Genomic DNA, 10,044 nt, shown 5'->3' with positions numbered 1-10,044 from the left:
CGAGATTGTGCCACTGCACTCCAGCCTGGGTGATGGAGTACGACTCTGTCTCAAAAAATAAAAATAAAAATAAAGGACAAAGAAATACAGGCCTGTGTCAAGAGCTAACACTGGGGCCGGGTGTGGAGATGCAAGCTTGATGGGGCTTGGAGTCAGGGGATCCCAAAGAAGCAGACAAAGGCAGACTCAGACAGGCTGGGCCAGGAGCCCATGAGGGCTCCTGCTGGGGGAAAAGCATTCCCACCCACCTGATGCCTTCCAGGCTCCGACGGGTCAACAAGAGCAAAACTCCATCTCAAAAAAATAATAAAATTAAATGAAAAATATGTCTTCACTGGCCGAGCGCCGCGGTGGCTCACCACTGTAATCCCAGCACTTTCGGAGGCCAAGGCGGGTGGATCATGAGGTCAGGAATTCAAGAACAACCTGGCCAAGATAGTGAAACCTCATCTCTACTAAAAATAAAAAAACTCGCCGGCTGTGGTGGAAAAAGGTCAGGCGCGGTGGCTCACGCCTTTACGTAATCCCAGGACTTTGGGAGGCCGAGGCAGGAGGATCGCTGGAGTCCAGGAGTTCGAGACCAGCCTTGGTAAGGGCGAAAATCCATCTCTACTAAAAACACAAATAATTAACCAGACATGGTGGTGGGCACCTGTAGTCCGAGCTACTCTGGAGGCCGAGGTGGGTCAGGATTGCTTGAGCCTGGGAGGTCGAGGCTGCAGTGAGCTGTGATTGTGGAGGCTGAGGCAGGAGAATCACTTGAACCCCGGAGGCGGAGGTTGCGGCGAGTTGAGATTGCGCCCTTGCACTCCAGCCTGGGCAACAAGAGGGGAAACTCTGCCTCAAAAATTAAAATAAAATAAATAAATAGTGTGTCTTCACTGGCCGAGCGCGGTGGCTCACGCCTGTAATCCCAGCACTTCTGGAGGCCGAGGCGGGCGAATCACCTGAGATCAGGAGTTCGAGACCAACCTGGCTAACATGGTGACACCCCGTTTCTACAAACAATTAAAACAAAACAAACAACCTGGCTAACATGGTGACACCCCGTTTCTACAAACAATTAAAACAAAACAAACAACCAACAAAAAAAAGCAGCCGGGCGTGGCGTGCGTAGCCCCGGCCACTCGGGAGGGCTTAGGCAGAAGACTCGCTTGAGCCCGGGAGGCAGATGTTGCTATGAACCTCAAGATCGCGCCATCGCACTCCAGGCTCCCTGGGAGCCAGGCAGAACAAATGATCCCGAGACCCCGCCTGGGGGTAGGGGTGGCGGGCGGGAAACGACGACGAAAGACGCAGCGAAAAGCACAAAATGCGAAGTGCAAAAAGAGACAACAGGAGGTACGCACGGCCTCCCCACGCCAAGACTAAAATTTGGAAAACCCCCCGAACGAAAAAAAGACAAGAGCCACCGCTGACAGTGCGGAAAACAAAAAAGTTTCTTGGGGACACGCCAGCCCGCCAGCCGTAGCAAAGAAACCCCAGCAGAAAGCATCCGAGATTTACACACCCTGTTGCCTACTATTCAACCGTCAAAAAAAAACCACTCAGACCGCGTCCTCTCCCTCTTATTCTCCAATAAGAAGAGAAGAACGATCATCAATGGCTGACGGCAGTCGCAACGAAGCGACACCAAAAGCCGGCTTCACACTCAGGAGAAAACGCTACGTCTCTTCCTCGTGGTTTTCGGTACTCTACACGTTCAGAGAAACTTCTCTAGTAACGAACTATAGAAATGATCCCTGAAAGTATAGTCTTAACGTCCTGCTCCCAGCCTCTGCTGGGTCTACATCAGCCGCACACTTTTAACTGATGGCGAGATACTTTCGCTATTTCCGATGCCATTAGGAAACAAATAGGAAAATAGTTTGGCAATAACATCTTTTAGAATATTATCACTTGACAAATTTTGACGTTTTAGGTGGAAACGTAATTTTAAAAATTGTTTTAAGACGTTTAAAAGCAGGCATGCTTAATTAGCATAATACTGAATGACAGCCAATCACAAACTGAATTTTTGAAGCAGGAAGTGTTTGCTTCTGGTGCGGTGCGCCCGCCTGTAATCCGGGAATCCCAGCGTTTTGCGAGCCCACGCCCAGGCCCAGGAGGGAGGATCCTTTGTTCTATGAGTTCGACACCAGCCTAGGCAATATAGCGGAATCCCGTCTCTACCAAGCGCGGGGGAAAAAAATCAACAATGACCTGGGCGTGATGGCAGCGTCTGTAATCCCAGCTACTCGGTAGGCTGAAGCGGGATGATCGTTTGAGTCAGGGAAGCTGGCTGAGTTCAAAGCTGCAGTGAGCTCTGATCAGTCACCCCACTGCCCCCCAGCCTGGGAGACAGAGTGAGATCTTGACTCTTAAGAACAATTTTTTTTAGGGGGGATGGTATAAAATAGATACAAAATTTACCATTTTAACCATTTTTCACATATACAACTCAGTGGCATTAAGTACATTCATGTAGCCATTGGCATGTAACCATCACCGTTATTTATCTCCAGTACTTTTTCGACATCCCAAACTGAAACTCTACCCATAAAACAAACTTCCCTTTCCTCCCTCTGCCCAGACCCTTTTAACCACTATTCTACTTTCTGTCTCTATGAATTTGATTCTTGTAGGTACCTCTAAAAGTGGAAACATGCAATATTGTCCTTTTGTGTCTGGCTTATTTCACTTAGAATGACGTTTTCCAGGTTCATTCATGTTGTAACATGTTGCAGAATTTCACTCCTTTTTCAGGCTGGAGTGCAACGATGCATGACGTGACAGCTCACTGCAGCCGTGACCTCCAGGGCTCAGGTGATCCTCCCACGTCAGCCGCCTGAGTAGCTGGGATTATAGGCACATGCCATCACGCTCGGCTAATTTTTTGTATTTTTTGTAGGGAGGGGGTTTCACCACATTGCCCAGGATGGTCTTGAACTCTTGGGCTCAAGGGATCCACCCGCCTCGGCCTCTCAAAAGTGTGGGACTACAGGCGTGAGCCACCACGCCCAGCGGTTTTCTTAATTACATTTTTGAATTGTTCCTTGCTAGTGTATAAAAACACAACTGGACCAGGCGCAGTGGCTCACGCCTGTCATCCTAGCACTTTGGGAGGCCGAGGCGGGTGGATCACCAGGTCAGGAGATCAAGACCAACCTGGTCAACATGGTGAAACCTCGTCTCTACTAAAAATACAAAGATTGGCCGGGCGTGGTGGCGCGCGCGCCTGTAATCCCAGCTACTGGGGAGGCTGAGGCAGGAGAATTGCTTGAACCCTGGAGGCAGAGGCTGCAGTGAGCCAAGATCGCGCCACTGCACTCCAGCCTGGGTGACAGAGCAAGACTCCGTCTCAAAACAAAACAAAAAAAACACATTGACTAGCAGACTAGCAGACTAGCAGTGGTAAAAGTGAACCTCTGCGTCTTGTTCCTGAACTTAGGGGGAAAGCTTTTAGTCTTTCGCCCTTAAGTGTGATGGTAACTGTGGGTTTTTCACAAATACCTTTTATAATGTTGAGGCAAATCCCCTTGTTTCATAGTTTTCTCTATGTTTTAATGATGAAATGTCAGAATTTCTTGGACGCTTTTTCTGTGTCAGCTGGAATGACTGTTTTTTTCCCTTTGTTCTAGTAATGCGGTATATTACATTAACGGATTTTCTTATGTTGAACCACCCCCTGCGTTCCTGGGATAAATCCCTCCCATCCCCTCAGCTGTAGCACCTGGTTAACGCCTTCTTCCTTGGCAATAATCGTTGTTTTATGGTATGAGGCCACCACTTCTCCTGTTGTCCTTCCCAGTTTCTCCCCAACCTCCCCTTTTCCCTAGTTTATAAGACAGGAGAAAATGGAGAAAGCAAAAAGTTGAAAAGAAACAGAAGTAAGATAAATAGCTAGACGACCTTGGCGCCACCACCTGGCCCTGGTGGTTAAAATAATAATAATATTAACCCCTGACCAAAACTACTGGTGTTATCTGTACATTCCAGACATTGTATGAGAAAGCACTGTAAAACTTTTTGTACTGTTAGCTGATGTATGTAGCCCCCAGTCACGTTCCTCACGCTTACTTGATCTATTATGACTTTTTCACGTAGACCCCTTAGAGTTGTAAGCCCTTACAAGGGCTAGGAATTTCTTTTTCGGGGAGCTCGGCTCTTAAGACACGAGTCTGCCGACACTCCCGGCCGAATAAAAAAACCTCTTCCTTCTTTAATCCGGTGTCTGAGGAGTTTTGTCTGCGACTCGTCCTGCTACAGTTTCAGTGATTGGCTTTCTGTGAGGTGAGCAGCAGGCCCTAGATGGAACCCCTGGTGTTTGAGTAACACCAGGATGGCCAGTAGCCTACAGATGCTGGAGGAGTCAAGGAAGGATCCCCCTTCGAGGCTTCAACAGTTTGATTCCTGACTTTGAGCCTTCATAACTGCGAGAGAATAATTTCTGTTTTGACAGAGTTTCACTTCATCACCCAGGCTGGAGCGCAGTGGCATGATCTGGGCTCACTGCAACCTCTGCCTCCTGAGTTCAAGTGATTGTCGTGCCTCAGCCTCCTGAGTAGCTGGGATTACAGGCATGCGCCACGACGCCTGGCTAATTTTTGTATTTTTAGTAGAGACGGGGTTTCGCCATGTTGGCCAGGATGGTCTGGATCTCCTGACCTCAAGTGATCTGCCCGCCTTGGCTTCCCAAAGTGCTGGGATTACAGGTGTGAGCCACCGCCTGTGGCCTTGGGAGATGATTTTTTTTTTTTTTTTTTTGAGATGGAGTATCGCTCTTGTTGCCCAGGCTAGAGTGCAATGGCACCATCTCGGCTCACAGCAACCTCTGCCTCCCGGGTTCAAGCCATTCTCCTGGCTCAGCCTCCGGAGTAGCTGGGATTACAGGCATGCACCACCACGCCCAGCTAATTTTGTATTTTTAGTAGAGACGGGGTTTCTCCATGTTGGTCAGGCTGGTCTCGAACTCCGGACCTCAGGTGGTCCGCCCGCCTCCGCCTCCCAAAGTGCTGGGATTACAGGCGTGAGCCACCGCGCCTGGCCTGGAGATGATGTTTTTTTTGAGATGGAGTCTCCCTCTGTCACCCAGGCTAGAGTGCAGGGGCGCGATCTCCGCCCACTGCAAGCTCCGCCTCCCGGGTTCACGCCATTCTCCTGCCTCAGCCTCCCGAGTAGCTGGGACTACAGGCGCCCACCACCAAGCCCGGCTAATTTTTTCCATTTTTTAGTGGAGACAGGGTTTCACCGTGTTAGCCAGGATGGTCTCGATCTCCTGACCTCGTGATCCGCCCGCCTCGGCCTCCCAAAGTGCTGGGATGACAGGCATAAGCCACCGCACCTGGCCGGGAGATGATCTTAAGAAACAGTGACAAGGGAGTAGGATGGGGAAAATAGTCACCAAAGGGCATTGTTATTAAGTAAATTACTGCTACAGGTAACTGGGTCTTAATCCTGTCAGGGAATTCTGGGAGACAGGGTAGAACACAGGTGTTATCTGCTGCCGCTTAATGAACCACCCCATACTTAAGGTTTTTTTTGTTTTTGGTTTTTTTTCACTTTAGGAAATATCCCTGAGTCATAACTTGTGGTGTAAAACTCTCATTAATTGTTTATTACGTCTCTTGGTTCTGGTGATTGCCTCGGCTCAGCTAAATGGTGCCTGCCTCGGGTCTTTCTTGTGGTTACTGTCAGATGGAGGGTGGGGACGGAGACCACAAGTGAAGACCACTCCCATGTCTGATGGCCGGTGCTGTCTGTCTATCAGCTGAGACCTCAGTGGGGCTTTCAGGTAGCCTCTGCATGTGGCCTGGCCCTCCTCACAGGATGGTGGCAGGGTTCCAAGAGTGAGTTTTCCAGAGAGAGGGTGGACACTGCTCATGACCTAGCCTTGAAGTTCACACAGCGTCACTTCTGTTGCGTTCCATTTCTTTTTCTTTTCTCTTCTCTTCTCTTCCTTTCCTTTCCTTTCTCTTTCTTTCTTTCTTTTTTTTTTTTTTTTTTTTTTTTTTTGACAGAGTCTTGCTCTGTCACCCAGGCTGGAATACAGTGGCGCGACCTCGACTCACTGCAAGCTCTGCCTCCCGGAGCCATTCTCCTGCCTCAGCCTCCCGAGTAGCTGGGACTACAGGCGCCCGCCACCACGCCCGGCTAATTTTTTGTACTTTTAGTAGAGACGGGGTTTCACTGTGTTAGCTAGGATGGTCTGGATCTCCTGACCTCATGATCTGCCCGCCTTGGCCTCCCAAAGTGCTGGGATTACAGGCGTGAGCTACCGCGCCCGGCTCGCCCTTCCTTTCTTTCTTTCTCTCTTTCTTTCTTTCCTCCTTTCCTTCCTTCTTTCCTTTCTTTCTCTCTCCCTTTCTCTTTCTTTCCTCCTTTCTTTCTCTCTCTCTCTCTTTCTTTCTTTCTTTCTTTCTCTCTCTCTTTCTCTCCCTTTCTCTCTCTCTCTTTCTTTCTTCTTTTCTTTGCTTGTTCTTTCTCTTTCTTTCGAGACAGGGTCTCACTCTCCCAGAGATAAACCCAAACAATTATGGCCAATTGATTCTCCGCAAAGGGGCCAAGGACCATCTCTTCAAGGACAAAGGGGCAAAAGAACAGCCACTTTAATCAACGGTATTGGTAAAATTGTATACCCACATGCAGAACACATTGGATCCTTATCTTACACAGTATACAGAAATCAACTTCCTTTGTTTCTTTATTTAAAAGTTTTATTTTACAATTTATTTTAAAAGGCAGGGTCTCTGTTGCCCAGGCTGAAATGCAGTGGTGCAATCTTGGCTCACTGCAGCCTCGACTTCCCAGGCTCAAGAGGTCCTCCCACCTCAGCCTCCCAAGTAGCTGGGACTACAGGCATGCTCCATCGTACCTGGCTGATTTTTGTATTTTTTTGTAAAGACAGCGTCTCACCATGTAGCCCAGGCTGGTCTCAAACTCCTGAGCTCAAACAATCTACGAGCGTCAGCCTCCCAAAGTGCTGGGATTACAGAGGTGCACCATTGCACCCGACCGCATTCCATTCTTTGTGTTTTTTTTGTTTTTCTGAGACAAAGTCTCACTCTGACACCCAGGCTGGAGTGCAGTGGCGTGATCTCGGTTCACTGCAACCTCTGCCTCCCGGGTTCAAGCGATTCTTGTGCCTCAGCCTCCTGAGTAGCTGGGACTACAGCCATGTACCACCACGCCCGGCTAATTTTTGTATTTTTGGTAGAGACAGGGTCTCACCATGTTGGCCAGGCTGGTCTCGAACTCCTGACCTCAAGTGATCTGCCTGCCTCGGCCTCCCAAAGTGCTGACATTACAGGCATGAGCCACTGTGCCCACCAGCCACATTCCATGTCTTTGGAGCCTGTCATTAAGACCAGCCCTTACCGAGTGTGGCATTGGAGTCCACCTTTTGATGGGAAGAGAGTCAAGGTCCAAGACCGGTCTTGGAGTGTCTACCCCCAGATTTTGTTATGGGAGATAGAAATAAACCCTTCTCTTGTATAAATCATTGGTATTTTTTTTTCTTAATAGGTTGAGAATCTAATCCTGGTACCCCATCTTCTCTCCATCCTGAGAAAGCTTTGCCTGCTCTCCTTACTCTCGTCATCATCGACCTCTTCACCTTAAGTGGGTTCCATTAGAATTTTAATTTTATTTTATTTTATTTTATTTTATTTTATTTTATTTATTTTTAGAGATGGGGTCTCGCTCTGTCGCCCAGGCTCTGGAGTGCAGTGGCGCAAACTCGGCTCACTGCAAGCTCCGCCTCCCGGGTTCACGCCATTCTCCTGCCTCAGCCTCCCGAGTAGCTGGGACTACAGGTGCCCGCCACCAGGCCCGGCTGATTTTTTTGTATTTGTAGTAGAGACGGGGTTTCACTGTGTTAGCCAGGATGGTCTCGATCTCCTGACCTCGTGATCCACCTGCCTCGGCCTCCCAAAGTGCTGGGATTACAGGCGTGAGCCACCGCGCCAGGCTACATTAGAATTTTTATAAGAGCAGGAAGACTTTCCTTTTAAGTGGCGCCGCCTTTCAGCCCAGCAGCCCAAAGCCCATAGACAGCAAAGATAAGCAGCAAATCTTTTGCTCTGAGAGGCAAGGGTGAAAGAAATAGAGTCAGAAGAAAATTAAACCAAGAGCCACCTGTGTACTGTAAGTCCAGTGAAATACTTAGGTGTGTCATATGTTGTTTAAAAACACGTGAGGGAAAAAGCGATAGCACTGCAAGGAGAAACTATTATAGTTGGCGACTTCAATGTCCCTCTATCAGAAACAGACAGATCCAGCAGGCAGAAAATCCATAACTCAGTAACACCCTCTATAACTGGATATAATGGAAACCTATAGACTATTTCCTACAATGACAGCAGAAAAAAAAGAAAAGAAAAACACTTTGGTTTTTCCTGTATCTTAGGCTGGAGAGCAGTGGCATGATCACAGCTCACTGCAGCCTTGAACTCCTGGGCTCCGGAGATCCTCCCGCCTCAGCATCCTGTCTAGTTGGAACTACGGGTGTGCACCTGGCCAATTTTCTTTCTTTTTTTAAAATTTTTTTCATCCTGGAGCTCAAAATGTCATAATTTTTAAAAATTACTTTTCTGTAGAGATGGGATCTTGCTATGTTGCCCAGGCTAGTCTTGAACTCTTGGCCTCAAGCAATCCTCCTACTTTGGCCTCCCAAAGTTCTAGGATTACAGGTGTGAGCCTGAGTCACCATGCCCAACCACAGATTTTTTTTATTTTTTGAGACGGAGTTTCGCTCTTGTTGCCCAGGCTGGAGTGTAATGGCATGATCTCAGCTCACCGCAACCTCCCACCTCCCGGGTTCAAGCGATTCTCCTGCCTCAGCTTCCCGAGTAGCTGGGATTACAGGCATGCGCCACCATGCCTGGCTAATTTTGTATTTTTAGTAGAGATGGGGTTTCACCATGTTGGCCAGGAAAGTGTTGATCTCCAGACCTTGTGATCCGCCCGCCTTGGCCTCCCAAAGTGCTGGGATTACAGGCATGACAAATAACATGTTTTTTAAAGTATCTGTAGGCTGGGCACGGTGGCTCACGCCTGTAATCCCAGCACTTTGGGAAGCCGAGGCAGGTGGATCACTTGAGGTCAGGAGTTTGAGACCAGCCTGGCCAACATGGTGAAACCCATCTCTACTAAAAATACAAAAGTCAGCCGGGAGTGGTGGCACGCGCCTATAGTCCCAGCTACTTGGGAGGCTAAGGCAGGAGAATCGCTTGAACCCGCGAGGCGGAGGTTGCAGTGAGCCAAGATGGCACCATTGCACTCCAGCCTGGGGGACCAAGCGAGACTCCATCTGAAAAAAAAGAAAAAAGCTGATTTTTAATTTTACTAAAGAAACATAAAAGAAATAAGCATAGCACTTAGGAGCGATTAGGAGAAAACTAAATTGCTTTCCTTTGTAACTCTCTAAAGAGAGCCAACTACATTGTTGGTTGTATCCCATTGCTCAAAATACAGGAACAACAAGTCTTTCGAATTAGGGAAACTCAGGTAGACTCCTACTGCTATCAAATGCTACCGATTCCAAAAATGGCAAATTTAAAAAAAAACAAAACCGGGGGCACGTCGGGCACGGTGGCTCATGCCTGTAATCTCAGCACTTTTGGAGGCCGAGGCGGGAGGATCACGAGGTCAGGAGTTCGAGACCAGCTTGACCAATATGGTGAAACCCCGTCTCTACTAAAAATAGAAAAAATTAGCCAGGTGTGGTGGTACGAGCCTGTAATCCCAGCTACTCAGGAGGCTGAGGTAGGAAAATCGCCTAGGGTTGGTGACCGGGGAGAAAAAGTACAACTTAAAAAAAAAAACAAAAAAAAAAACAAGGGCAAAAGAAGCAGCGGGCGGGAAGAAACGGAAAATTAGATAAAACATATCACAGAATCCCCTCTGTCAAGACTAGGATTGAAAAATCACCGAGGCAAAATACCAGGTTTACTACCACCAAAATAAAAGGACAGAACTTGCGAGTAGACGAAAACAACTCATTAATGAGAGAAAAAAACAACAGCCGCTAAACCGTTACGAGTGGTTAAACCATTTACAAAGAAA

General features: G+C 48.2%; 1 non-coding gene across 1 annotated transcript; it reads right to left on the bottom strand.

Annotated features, from left to right (window-relative positions):
• Nucleotides 1-1,542: 1,542 nt before the first annotated feature.
• Nucleotides 1,543-1,758, bottom strand: LOC129018574 (small nucleolar RNA U3). Its single transcript, XR_008495381.2, has one exon. It is a non-coding gene; the product is annotated as a small nucleolar RNA U3 (small nucleolar RNA).
• Nucleotides 1,759-10,044: the final 8,286 nt, after the last annotated feature.

Source organism: Pongo pygmaeus, chromosome 19 (assembly GCF_028885625.2).
Source record: "Pongo pygmaeus isolate AG05252 chromosome 19, NHGRI_mPonPyg2-v2.0_pri, whole genome shotgun sequence".
NCBI classification, from domain to species: Eukaryota; Metazoa; Chordata; class Mammalia; order Primates; family Hominidae; genus Pongo; species Pongo pygmaeus.
Note: the sequence above shows the minus strand (reverse complement) of the source record. Positions and strands in the feature narration are given on the sequence as shown.